Raw genomic sequence first — 13882 nt, 5'->3', positions numbered from 1 at the left:
CCCCGGTTACGGAAATTTTCCTGAGATTTTGTTGGATTTTTTTTAGGAGTTATTTGGAGGGCCTGAGAGGCGTGGAAAAGGAGAGGGTGTGGAGGATAGTGGAAGAGTCACGGGGAAACGGCAAAGTCAGCGTCTGTGTACAGTGAACCTGTCTAAAGCTGTGCAGGGGGCAGGGGAACGGTCACCTTATACTTACCTGGCAGAGGAGATACCATGATCAAGAAGGTGGTTCTCCCAGAACGAGACTCACCCATTGCACTTCGGGTGTGTTGACCTCTGCGATTTCCTCAAATAGGGGGAACTCGACCGCGTAATTTGTGGTAGTGGGGGACTGCGTGCGCGCTTTCCCCTGATAACGAAGTAATAACTGCAGACCTACTCTGGTTTCTTAGTGGTGGCTTAGTCACTAAGTGATATTCAACTAATAGACTCCATAAAGCAGTCTGTTTGTAGGTTCGTATGTCTATGAAATCTTTCAAAGCAGAAATATTGGGTTTTCTTCTTAAAAAAAATTTTTGAGCTAGAAATCACGCTTGGGTCTCCTCAGTATATGCCAAAGTATATTTCCAAAGTGATAGAGCTGGAAAAGACAGATAGGCTGGGGGCAAAGTAAAACTCAGACATACATATGCAACCAAGAATGTCTTTTTTTAATTTTTTTTAGGTTTTTGTTGTAGTAGGTATGGATTTGCAACTATTTTCTTTCCGTTCGGTGGGTGCCAAAAGTTGCTAGTTATCTTTAAAAAATTGAAGCAAGGGGTGTGATTACTTTTGAGACACCTTAGGCAAAACTATTCAGGTACTTGTAGTGTTGTTCACTCATTCAGTGATGTCTGATTGCGTTGCAAGATGTTTGCTAGTCGTGATACTTCGTATAAAGTCTTGTTGTCTGACAAATGCAGACCTCAAAAGATATTAGTGGGAACCTGTGTTCTGTACCACATATAACTCTTTATAGTCTAAAGGGTTTTCTCACAACTTGAGTTCATAGGGTCCCCACGCCCATATACAATTAATAGAAATTAAATCACTGCAGTTGGTGACTGCAGCCATGAAATTAAAAGACGCTTACTCCTTGGAAGGAAAGTTATGACCAACCTAGATAGCATATTCAAAAGCAGAGACATTACTTTGCCAACAAAGGTCCGTCTAGTCAAGGCTATGGTTTTTCCTGTGGTCATGTATGGATGTGAGAGTTGGACTGTGAAGAAGGCTGAGTGCCGAAGAATTGATGCTTTTGAACTGTGGTGTTGGAGAAGACTCTTGAGAGTCCCTTGGACTGCAAGGAGATCCAACCAGTCCATTCTGAAGATCAGCCCTGGGATTTCTTTGGAAGGAATGATGCTAAAGCTGAAACTCCAGTACTTGGGCCACCTCATGTGAAAAGTTGACTCATTGGAAAAGACTCTGATGCTGGAAGGGATTGGGGGCAGGAGGAGAAGGGGACGACAGAGGATGAGATGGCTGGATGGCATCACCGACTTGATGGACGTGAGTCTGAGTGAACTCCAGGAGTTGGTGATGGACAGGGAGGCCTGTCGTGCTGCGATTCATGGGGTCGCAAAGAGTCGGACACGACTGAGCAACTGAACTGATCTGAACTGAACTTGGTGTGGTTGGTAGTGGTTCATTTTGCTTGCCCCACCATCCCTTCGATTCCACATTATTGTCCAGTATACACTTTTCATCACCCATCACCATTTGTTTTAAAAACAGAAAATTTCTGTTACATTTAAGTACAGAATCACATGCAGAAATATGGTCAGGAAAGTATTTTTCCACTTATGTGGAGGGGCTTCCCTGGTGGCTCAGACAGTAAAGAATCTGCCCACAACGCAGGAGACCCAGGTTCGATCCCTGAGTCAGAAAGATCCCCTGAAGAAGGAAATGGCAACACACTCCAGTATTCTTGCCTGGAAAATCCCATGGACAGAGTAGCCTGTAGGGCTACAGTCCAGGGGGGTCACAAAGAGTCAGACACACCTGAGCGACTAATACTTTCCATTCCTTTTAAGTGGTCTATCTGACTGGGGAGCATCCTCCAGTGAGAAATCTCTGGCACAAAAGTTTGCAAACCACTTTGGATGTTTTCTATGAACAGCATCTTCTCCATACAATGCACAAATCTGTGTGTGTGTGTGTGTGTTTCAGTTGCATTTTGACCAACTTAACATAATAAAGCATAATATGCTGAAAATGTGGCTTTTTTCCCTTCCATCTTCAATATTAAAATGGCTACACAAAAATTATCAACTTTGATTGCATTTTTAACTGCATGCTGATATGACAGCTGTCACATAATAATCTAACAAACTAGTTTTGAATGATGTTAAAGACACTAAGCGCCACTAGAGCCACCTTATGGCAAAAACCAAATGAACCATTTGGCCAACCCAGTAGCTCTTGAATAAAGTATATTTCAGATAAAATTAGCCACAATCTATTTCTGATGGCTGCAGAGGAAATAAAGCAAAAGGGGAAGGAAGGGAGGAAGGAAGGTTCTTTCTAGATGTTAGCTAAGTGCTGCGTTTCTTTGTGTTTAACTCCAGGATTCTCTTCCTCGAAGCTAATCACCTTCCCCCTTAAGCCAAAGTCACCCTCAAGGATCAAGTTACTCCATTCCTTTCTCTCTATTCTGAAACCACAAGTTGGCTGTCTTCTCCCTCCTCCCATCTCCAGGCCCTGGAGTCTAACCGAATCATATCCAGTGAGAAAACAAACCATCCAACAAGTTAACCATACTCTTCAAGCAAACATGTCATCTTTCTAGCCCTTATTTTAGTCATTAACTTCTTTTTCAGAATCTTCATTTCTTGTATTCTATATGGTGAGTGAAGGAAAAGCTTGGTCCCTGGGATATCATGAGAATGAAGTAGGAAGGACATGCGCAGCAAATACGCACACTGAGTATCACTTTGAGATGTAACTCAGAATCTATTTGGCTGGAGAATACTTGAGAGTCCCTTGGACAGCAAGATCAAATCAGTCAATCCTAAAGGAAATCAACCCTGAATATTCATTGGAAGGACTGATGCTGAAGCTGAAGTTCCAACACTTTGGCCACCTGATGTGAACAGCTGATTCACTGGAAAAGGCCGTCATGCTGGGAAAGACTGGGGGCAGGAGGAGAAGGAGACTGCACAGGTTGCCATGGTTGGATGGCATCAACGGACATGAGTTTGAGAAAACTCTGGGAGATAGTGAAGGACAGGGAAGTCTGGCCTGTTGCAGTCCATGAGGTCGCAAAGCCTCGGACACGACTGAGCAACTGAACAACAAATACACATGACACATACATATGCTTTTATTTTATACATGGTGGTGATTTGGTCGCTAAGTCGTGTTTGACTCTTGCGAGTCCATGGACTGTAGCCTGCTTGGCTCCTCTGACAATGGAATTCTCCAGGCAAGAATACTGGAGTGGGTTGCCATTTCCTTCTCCAGGGGATCTTCCTGACCCAGGAATGGAACCCAGGTCTCCTGCATTGAAGGCAGATTTTTTTACCGACTGAGTACGAGGGAAGTTTTTTTTTTTTAATACTTGTATAAATATATATATACGTGCATACACTGTTTTACAGCTTCTTTATTACTTAAAGTCTTTTTGCATCACCGTAACACACAATCTCAGAATTCCTGTTCTCCGCGTGTGAACCAGGACAAAAAGTTAGAATCTGAAGACACTGGCAAAATTCGCCATATCTCACCTAAGTGACAAGATGTTTCTTTTCTTAGCACGGGATTGGTAGGGTCCACAAGGCCGCGGAAATCATGACGTCACTTCCCCTTCATTAGCCGACCGGCCATTGGTCATCTTGGCAGTGGTGGGAGGGGAGACGAGGGCCGGGCGTGGGTTGGAGGAGAGGAGTGGCCTTAGAGGTCGTGAATGGGTTTGGCTTATGTAAATCTTGCAGCGAAGTGGTGCCGTGCCCCTCGAGCCACTTCCCAGTTATGGAAGTTTTTCTGTGATTTTGTTGGGATTTTTTAGAAGAGTTGTTTGGAGGGCCTCAGAGGCATGGAAAGGAGGGGGTGAGGAGGGTGTGAGGAGGGTAGCGGAAGGGATGTGGGGAAACGACAAAATGAGGGTGTGTAGACAGTGAACGTGTCTAAGGCTGGGTTGAACGTGTCTAAGGCGGGGGCGCGGGCGCGGGCGGGGGCGCGGGCGGGGGCGCGGGCGCGGGCGGGGGCGCGGGCGCGGGCGGGGGCGCGGGCGCGGGCGCGGGCGGGGGCGCGGGCGCGGGCGGGGGCGCGGGCGGGGAGGCGAAAGATCAACTCATACTTATCTGGCAGAGGGGATACCATAATCCTGAAAGTGGGTCTCCCAGAGCAAGGCTTGTCCTTTACACTTTGGGATTGTTGACCTCTGTGATTTTCTCAAATGTGGGGAACCACACTGTAGTAACTTATGGTATGGGGGGACAGCATGTGTGTTCTGCTACCGTAACTAGTGATAAAAATGCAGTTTGTGACATGATAGTAAAAACTTACTTGGCCTCTTTATCTTCCCAATTATTAACTGGTTCTTTTTCTTTCTTTTTTTTTTTTTTTTTTGGCATTCTTTGACAGTGCCAGGCCTCTGTCAGTTCAGATCAGTTGCTCAGTTGTACCGGACTCTGAATTAGGCCTTACCCAGCCCAATTTATCCTTTTACATACCCTTCTATCAGTTCAGTTAAGTCGCTCAGTTGAATCTTTGAAGAAGGCAATGGCACCCCACTCCAATACTCTTGCCTGGAAAATCCCATGGACGGAGGGCCTGTTGGGCTGTAGTCCATGGGGTCGCTAAGAGTCGGACACGACTGAGTGACTTCACTTTCACTTTTCACTTTCATGCATTGGAGAAGGAAATGGCAACCCACTCCAGTGTTCTTGCCTGGAGAATCCCAGGGACGGGGGAGCCTCATGGGCTGCCATCTGTGGGGTCGCACAGAGTCAGACATGACTGAAGCGACTTAGCAGCAGCAGCAGCAGCTCAATTTATCCTTTTAAATACCCTTCTATCAGTTCAGTTAAGTCGCTCAGTTGTGTCTGAATCTTTGGGACCCGGTGGACTGCAGCACCGTCTGCAGGATGGCTTTCCTGTCCATCACCAACTTCTGGAGCTTGCTCAAACTCATGCTCATCAAGTTGGTGATGCCATCCAACCATCTCATCCTCTGTCCTCCCCTTCTCCTCCTGCCTTCAATCTTTCCCAGCGTCAGGGTCTTTTCCATTAAGTCAGTTCTTTGCATCAGGTGGCCAAAGCATTGGAGCATCAGCTTCAACATCGGTCCTTCCAATGAATATTCAGGAATGATTTTCTTTAGAATGGACTGGTTTGATCTCCTTGCAGTCTCAGTGAAGTTGCTCAGGTCTCCCGCATGGTAGGCACTGAAGTCGCTCAGTTCTCCCACATGGTAGGCATTGTAGGCAGACACTTTACCATCTGAGCCACCAGGGAAGATCCAAAATCTAGGTCTTAGAGGGCGCATCTGGATTTGAACCAGGGACCTCTTGATCTGCAGTCAAATGCTCTACCACTGAGCTATACCCCTGTACAGTCCAAGAGACTCTCAAAAGTCTTCTCCAACACCAGAGTTCAAAAGCATCAATTCTTTGGTGCTCAGCTCTCTTTATAGTTCAAATGTCACATCCATACCTGACTACTGGAAAAACCATAGAGGCACTTTTGACTAGACGGACCTTTGTTGGCAAAGTAATGTCTCTGCCTTTTATATGCTGTCTAGATTTGTTATAGTTTTTCTTCCAAGGAGCATGCATCTTTGAATTTCATGGCTGCAGGCACCATCTGAAGTGATTTTGGAGACCTAAAAATAAAGTCTGTCACTGTTTCCACTGTTTACCCATCTATTTGCCATGAAGTGATGGGACCAAGTGCCATGAGCTTAGTTTTCTGAATGTTGAGTTTTAAGCTAAATTTTCTACTTTCATCAAGAGGCTCTTTAGCTCCTCTTTGCTATCTGCCATAAGGGTGATGTCATCTGCCTATCTGAAGTTATTGATATTTCTCCCAGCAATCTTGATTCCAGCTTGTGCTTCATCCAGCCTGTCATTTAGCATAAGTTAAATAAGCAGGGTGACAGTCAGCCTTGATGTACTCCTTTCACAATTTGGAACAAGTCTGTTGTTTCAAGCACAGTTCTAACTGTTGCTTCCTGACCTGCATACAGATTTCTCAGGAGGGAAGTCAGGTTGTCTGGTATTCCCATCTCCTGAAGAATTTTCCACAGTTTGCTGTGATCCACACAGTCAAAGACTTTGCTGTAGTCAATAAAGCAGAAGTAGATGTTTTTCTGGAACTCTCTTGCTTTTTTGATGATCCAATGGATGTTGGCAATTTGATCTCTGGTTTCATTATAGGGGACTGGAATGCAAAAGTAGGAAGTCAAGAAACACCTGGAGTAACAGGCAAATTTGGCCTTGGAATACGGAATGAAGCAGGGCAAAGACTAACAGAGTTTTGCCAAGAAAATGCACTGGTCATAACAAACACCCTCTTCCAACAACACAAGAGAAGACTCTATACATGGACATCACCAGATGGTCAACACCAAAATCAGATTGATTATATTCTTTGCAGACAAAGATGGAGAAGCTCTATACAGTCAGCAAAAGCAAGACCAGGAGCTGACTGTGGCTCAGACCATGAACTCCTTATTGCCAAATTCAGACTTAAATTGAAGAAAGTAGGGAAAAACCACTAGACCATTCAGGTATGACCTAAATCAAATCCCTTATGATTATACAGTGGAAGTGAGAAATAGATTTAAAGGCCTAGATCTGATAGAGTGCCTGATGAACTATGGAATGAGGTTCGTGACACTGTACAGGAGACAGGGATAAAGACCATCCCCATAGAAAAGAAATGCAAAAAAGCAAAATGGCTGTCTGGGGAGGCCTTACAAATAGCTGTGAAAAGAAGAGAAGCGAAAAGCAAAGGAGAAAAGGAAAGATATAAACATCTGAATGTAGAGTTCCAAAGAATAGCAAGAAGAGATAAGAAAGCCTTCTTCAGCAATCAATGCAAAGAAATAGAGGAAAACAACAAAATGGGAAAGACTAGGGATCTCTTGAAGAAAATCAGAGATACCAAAGGAACATTTCATGCAAAGATGAGCTTGATAAAGGACAGAAATGGTATGGACCTAACAGAAGCAGAAGATATTAAGAAGAGGTGGCAAGAATACACAGAAGAACTGTACAAAAAAGAGCTTCACAACCCAGATAATCACGATGGTGTGATCACTGACCTAGAGCCAGACATCCTGGAATGTGAAGTCAAGTGGGCCTTAGAAAGCATCACTACGAACAAAGCAAGTGGAGGTGATGGAATTCTAGTGGAGCTATTTCAAATCCTGAAAGATGATGCTGTGAAAGTGATGCACTCAATATGCCAGCAAATTTGGAAAACTCAGCAGTGGCCACAGGACTGGAAAAAGGTCAGTTTTCATTCCAATCCCAAAGAAAGGCAATGCCAAAGAATGCTCAAACTACCGCACAATTGCACTCATCTCACACGCTAGTAAAGTAATGCTCAAAATTCTCTAAGCCAGGCTTCAGCAATATGTGAACCGTGAACTTCCTGGTGTTCAAGCTGGTTTTAGAAAAGGCAGAGGAACCAGAGATCAAATTGCCAACATCTGCTGGATCATGGAAAAAGCAAGAGAGTTCCAGAAAAACATCTATTTCTGCTTTATTGACTATGCCAAAGCCTTTGACTGTGTGGATCACAATAAACTGTGGAAAATTCTTCAAGAGATGGGAATACCAGACCACCTGATCTGCCTCTTGAGAAATTTGTATGCAGGTCAGGAGGCAACAGTTAGAACTGGACATGGAACAACAGACTGGTTCCAAATAGGAAAAGGAGTTCGTCAAGGCTGTATATTGTCACCCTGTTTATTTAACTTCTATGCAGAGTACATCATGAGAAACGCTGGACTGGAAGAAACACAAGGTAGAATCAAGATTGCCGGGAGAAATATCAATACCCTCAGATATGCAGATGACACCACCCTTATGGCAGAAAGTAAAGAGGAACTAAAAAGCCTCTTGATGAAAGTGAAAGTGGAGAGTGAAAAAGTTGGCTTAAAGCTCAACATTCAGAAAACAAAGATCATGGCATCCGGTCCCATCACTTCATGGGAAATAGATGGGGTAACAGTAGAAACAGTGTCAGACTATTTTTCTGGGCTCCAAAATCACTACAGATGGTGACTGCAGCCATGAAATTAAAAGACGCTTACTCCTTGGAAGGAAAGTTATGACCAACCTAGATAGCATATTGAAAAGCAGAGACATTACTTTGCCAACAAAGGTTCGTCTAGTCAAGGCTATGGTTTTCCTGTGGTCATGTATGGATGTGAGAGTTGGACTGTGAAGAAGGCTGAGCGCCGAAGAATTGATGCTTTTGAACTGTGGTGTTGGAGAAGACTCTTGAGAGTCCCTTAGACTGCAAGGAGATCCAACCAGTCCATTGTGAAGGAGATCAGCCCTGGGATTTCTTTGGAAGGAATGATGCTAAAGCTGAAACTCCAGTACTTTGGCCACCTCATGCGAAGAGTTGACTCATTGGAAAAGACTCTGATGCTGGGAGGGATTGGGGGCAGGAGGAGAAGGGGAAGACAGAGGATGAGATGGCTGGATGGCATCACTGACTCGATGGACATGAGTCTGAGTGAACTCCGGGAGTTCGTGATGGACAGGGAGGCCTGGCGTGCTGCGATTCATGGGGTCGCAAAGAGTCGGACACGACTGAGCGACTGATCTGATCTGATCTGATCTTCCACTTTTCTAAATCCAGCTTGAACATCTGGAATTTCACGGTTCACGTATTGCTGAAGCCTGGCTTGGAGAATTTTGAGCATTACTTTGCTATCATGTGAGATAAGCGCAATTGTGCAACAGACCAACCTAGACAGCATATTAAAAAGCAGAGATATTACTTTGCCAACAAAGGTCTGTCTAGTCAAAGGTTGGCTTTTCCAGTAGTCATGTATGGATGTGCCCATAAAGAAAGCTGCTGCTGCTAAGTCACTTCAGTCGTGTCCGACTCTGTGTGCCAAAGAATTGATGCTTTTGAAATGTGGTGTTGGAGAAGACTCTTGAGAGTCCCTTGGACTGCGAAGAGATCAAACCAGTCAATCCTAAAGGAAATCAGTCCTGAATATTCATCAGAAGGACTGATGCTGAAGCTGATACTCCACTACTGTGGCCACCTGATGCAAAGAACTGACTCATTTGAAAAGAACCTGATGCTGGGAAAGATTGAAGGCGGGAGAAGGGGACAACAGAGGATGAGATGGCTGGATGGCATCACGGACTCTATGGATCTGAGTTTGTGCAATCTCCGGGAGTTGGTGATGGACAGGGAAGCCTTGCATGCTACAGTCCATGGGGTCGAAAAGAGTTGGACTCGAATTGACTGTACACTGCCATTATACAGAGTTCGGTTGTTGGCTCTGGTAGTTATTGGAAATTTTTCTATGTATAGGAGCGCAAAGAGAGTGGAAAGTAGAGAACTTGAGCCCAGGAGAAGCTGGAGTTGTCTTGTGTAGAAGGTCAGGAGCAGGCTTGAAGGGTCGTGGGCTCCGCGTTGTTTCGTCGGACCCCCAGCTCACTAGGGCTCGGTGTCCACAGCCTGGCTTGCCCGACACCGAGACTCAATGTCTCTGGTGCCGGCGAGGCTGGACCAAGATAGAGACATTTGAATCACTTTTCCACAGGAGTTGGAAGGGACGGGGAAATCCATTCGGATTCCAGGACATTACAACAAAACCTTGCAGCAGCTGGTCTCTGTGGCGCAATCGGTTAGCGCGTTCGGCTGTTAACCGAAAGGTTGGTGGTTCGAGCCCACCCAGGGACGGATTGGCGTGGACTTTGGTGACGTTTTAACTATTGTTTTTATGCATCTGCAGCGCCTGAAATCTCCACCTACTTCACCTCAGCATGTTCTTTCCTCCCTTCCGGTTTTTATCTGGTGCCCCTGGTCTCTCTGGACGCCTCCCCAAACGAAGTCATCTGCCTTGTACATTCCAGGGCAGTTGCCAGAGGATGAAGGCCACAGGCACACAGGTGGGACTTGGGGGGAATCCTTACTTAAGATGGGACATCGCAAATTAGGCTCTATGTCACCACCTGGGCTGGCACCCCACTGGATCCGCACGGGATCTTACCGACGCCTCCACCTTTTCATTTGGGACTGTCACTTTCTTTTTTTTCTCTTTCTTTTTTGTTTTCTTTTCTTCCCCACCACAAGTACCATCCTCCAGTTTCAGAGCACTCCTTTCATCTTCATTTCCCTTCAGTTCAGCTGTAGATAATCCCTTTTCTTTCCTCTAGCCCCAATTAATGTTAACCTGCCTTCAGCCTCCATGAATGTCTTTTCGATACTTAAGATAAATCGAATAAATCAATATATAGTGCTTTCTGACAGGTTTCTTTCACTTAGTGCAATGTTTTTGAGGTTTATCCAGGCTCTGGCTTAAGTTTGCTTCTTATTACTGAGAATTTCATTGTGTAAATATACCACATTTCATGTATCAGCTGATGGGCATTTGAGCTGTTTCCACTTTTTTTTTTTTTTTTTGCTATTATGAATGCTGCTACAAATATTTGAATAATCTCATCTGCACCTATTTCATTTTTTTTTCATTTCTCTTGAATAGATTTAGAGAAGTGAAATTGCTGAGTTTATAGTAAGCTTGTTTGTAGTAATACTTCCTAAGGCCAACTTGACTTCACACTCCAGGATGTCTGGCTGTGGGTGAGTGACCACACTACTGTGGTTATCTGGGTCATTAAGACATTTTTCATATAGTTCTGTGAATTCTTGCCACCTTTTCTTAATCTCTTCTGCTTCTGTTAGGTTCAGGCTGTCTCTGTCCTTTATTGTGCCCATCTTTGCATGAAATATTCTCTTGGTAGCTCTAATTTTCTTGAAGAGATCTCTAGTCTTTCTGATTCTATCGTTTTCCTCTATTTCTTTGCATTGTTCACTTAATCATAATATTGCATGAATTTCCTGGCCCAGTATCAGTCAATGAAGTGTAACTGTTATTATGACATTTTTAATGAAGGAATGTGATATGTATTTCTTTCCCCCACAAAATGTCAGGGCACACAGACACCAAAAATCAAATTTCTTAAATATCTTTGTTGGATCTCACATACCAATATCATTAAGAAGGGGAGGAGGAAGATGGCGTGGAGTAAGGGGGAAGATTAACTTTTAAAAATGTTTATCTCCATTTCAAGTGGATGTGCTTTTATGCCATTCACTGACCTTTTTAAATATCAGTTTTAACTTTTTCAAAAGTCACTGTTGGTCAAAGTCAAACCAGGCTAATCAGTGTACAAATTGGTTGGCAGAACATGGATTAAATATTCAATAGCCTTTATAACCACATATATGCTAAAGTGTCTTCCAAAGTCACTGTTGCAGGTATCATTATCAACTCCAAAAGCCCAAAGCCATATTTCCCTGATACCTGTGGTCACTGTCATCACCTTCAATCACTTTATCCTATAAATTGAAGGTCTCTGTATTATTACATGATCTTAGAGGCAGAGATGTATGTCCAATTCATTTCAGTGCAGGAAGAGACCCTGTTTCTCTGTGAACCAATGGAGCTGAAGAGCACTCTATGTTCCCAATAAGCCATATCAAATTTTTTTTCCTCAAGAATTGCTGATTATTCTATTGTGGTAACATTTTTATACAGACTATATACTACTTTGTGTGCATGGTAAGTCACTTCAGTCACGTCCAACTCTTTGTGATGCTATGGACTGTAGCCCACCAGGCTTCTCTGTCCATAGGATTCCCCAGTCAAGAATACTGGAATGGGTTGCCATATCCTTCTCCAGGGGATCTTCCTGACCCAGGGATTGAACCCATGTCTCCTGCATTGGCAGGTGGGTTCTTTACCACCAGTGCCACCTGGGACTGTATACTACTTTGAGTCCTAGTAAGAGAATGGCTTCCATGATACAAGAAACTAGAAGCTAAAACATCACTCTGAAAACTAGCTTTTCTAGTTTTCTAGTTTTCTAGAGCAAGTTCTCCCTAGGACTCCAGAAGTTTTTAATAAGCTTGGTGCTTAGTTGCTTACTGTATGGTATATGGGATTAAGGCTATTTTTTCACAGCACTTCAGATAAATTATTGCAATGTGACTTTAAGTCACATAAACCTAACTTTTATTAGGTTTCAATTTTCGAAGTTCAGGAAGAAGTTGGATGACCATTGCTTTTCTGATGTCCTCTCGAGTTTCCTCACATAGCAGTGTCATCCCTCAGTTTGTATGGGGGGTTGTGATGGAGGTGGAGCCCCAGTGTTGAAAAGCAACCTGCACATTCCTTCCTTCACTTAGTCATGAATGCTTAGTGCAGCACTTGGTCATTGTGGCCATTTTCAACCTTGTGAAACCACCAGCCTAGCCAATCCCAGCAGAGTTATAGTGCACACATATCAGGGGAATTTCCTATGGTTTGAACTTACAAACTGATAGGGTAGAATGTAGGTTAAAAGAAGACTCTCTTTCCCAGAGTAATCCATAAGCTCATTCACCTGTTACTTGAGTGGTTGGTGGTCCGAGCCCAAAAAGGATACTATCCTTTGGGTTGTTGTTTTTTTTTGACAGATCTCAGGTATTTTCATGTTATGTTTGTGATGCACAGTCTCTGTTAACTACTTCTCTGATCCTCAACCTCTCTCTTTCAATCAGATATGGAAAAATCTTGCTTACACTCCTAAAGGCTCACATTAATTACTAAAGGGTTTGGTGGAAAGAATTATTTTTTAGAAGGGTGAAAATAAGTTCTGGAGTTCCAAGCTCACTGACAATATAACCTTTCTGCTTGAGGCTGAGTCTCTGCAGCTGCTCATTCCTGGAAAGCTGGCATCAATTCCCTGAAGCCAAATACCAGGGACACATCTCTCATTAAACAGCTTAGGTGTTTTTTTTTTTTTTTTTTTTAATTCCTTGAAGCCAGAAGAACACACTTCATGGTCTAAGTAAGACAGTGGTAACAAGGCTCTATTATAAGATTTGGGCTTTGGCTTGGTTGATAGGGGGAGGATGGGAGGAAGCAGGGTGTGTTCCATATTGAGGACTGTTAGCTCCAGCAACTCTATGATTGAACTAAAGAAGTAACATCATTTTGTTATGAAGAGGATGTTTGGGGTTTTGTAGTGCAAACATATCACAGTTGCTTGATGGATGCTGTTCCCTGCTGGGTTCATATGTTGTTCAGGATTTTGAGAGTGAGGGATTGATTCACAGAAAAGATTTGATGTTGGGTTAATTTGACTTCCCTTGGCAAGACAGCCAGGCTGCTGCCAACTGGGAACTCACTCATCCTGAAGAGTGAGTCTCCATGATTGAGCTTGAACAAAATAAAAATTCGAAAACTGATACTTAAGTTTAAATGTTCATTCAGTTCAGTTAAGTCACTCAGTCATGTCTGACTCTTTGGAACCCTATGGAGTGCAGCACGCCATTCTTCCCTGTCCATCAACAACTCCCAGAGTTTGCTCAAACTCATGTCCATTGAGTTGGTGATGCTACCCAACCATCTAATTCTCTGTCATCCCCTTCTCCTCCTGCCTTCAATCTTTCCCAGCATCAGGGTCTTTTCCTGTGAGTCAGTTCTTCACATAAGGTGGCCAAAGTATTGGAGCTTCAGCTTCAGCATCAGTCCTTCCAATGAATATTCAGGACTGATTTCCTTTAGGATTGACTGGTTTGATCTCCTTGCAGTTCATAGGACTCTCAAGAGTCTTGCCTAACACCACAGTTCAAAAGCATCAATTCTTCGGCACTCAGCTTTCTTTATGGTCCAACACTCACATCCATACATGACTACTGGAAAAGTCATAGC

General features: G+C 43.8%; 4 non-coding genes across 4 annotated transcripts; 3 read left to right on the top strand and 1 right to left on the bottom strand.

The window, feature by feature from the left end:
* The first annotated feature begins 188 nt into the window (after positions 1–188).
* LOC112585886 lies at positions 189–352 on the top strand. The gene has a single exon (XR_003110459.2). It is a non-coding gene; the product is annotated as a U1 spliceosomal RNA (small nuclear RNA).
* Positions 353–4275: 3923 nt separating this feature from the next.
* Positions 4276–4440, top strand: LOC112585890. The gene has a single exon (XR_003110463.1). It is a non-coding gene; the product is annotated as a U1 spliceosomal RNA (small nuclear RNA).
* A 1021-nt stretch (positions 4441–5461) lies between these two features.
* On the bottom strand, positions 5462–5533 carry TRNAC-GCA. The gene has a single exon. It is a non-coding gene; the product is annotated as a tRNA-Cys (tRNA).
* A 4257-nt stretch (positions 5534–9790) lies between these two features.
* TRNAN-GUU lies at positions 9791–9864 on the top strand. Its single transcript has one exon. It is a non-coding gene; the product is annotated as a tRNA-Asn (tRNA).
* Positions 9865–13882: the final 4018 nt, after the last annotated feature.

This window comes from Bubalus bubalis, chromosome 6, assembly GCF_019923935.1.
Source record: "Bubalus bubalis isolate 160015118507 breed Murrah chromosome 6, NDDB_SH_1, whole genome shotgun sequence".
Lineage (NCBI taxonomy): Eukaryota > Metazoa > Chordata > Mammalia > Artiodactyla > Bovidae > Bubalus > Bubalus bubalis.
The sequence above is the reverse complement of the archived record's forward strand: the minus strand, read 5'-3'. Positions and strand labels throughout refer to the sequence as shown.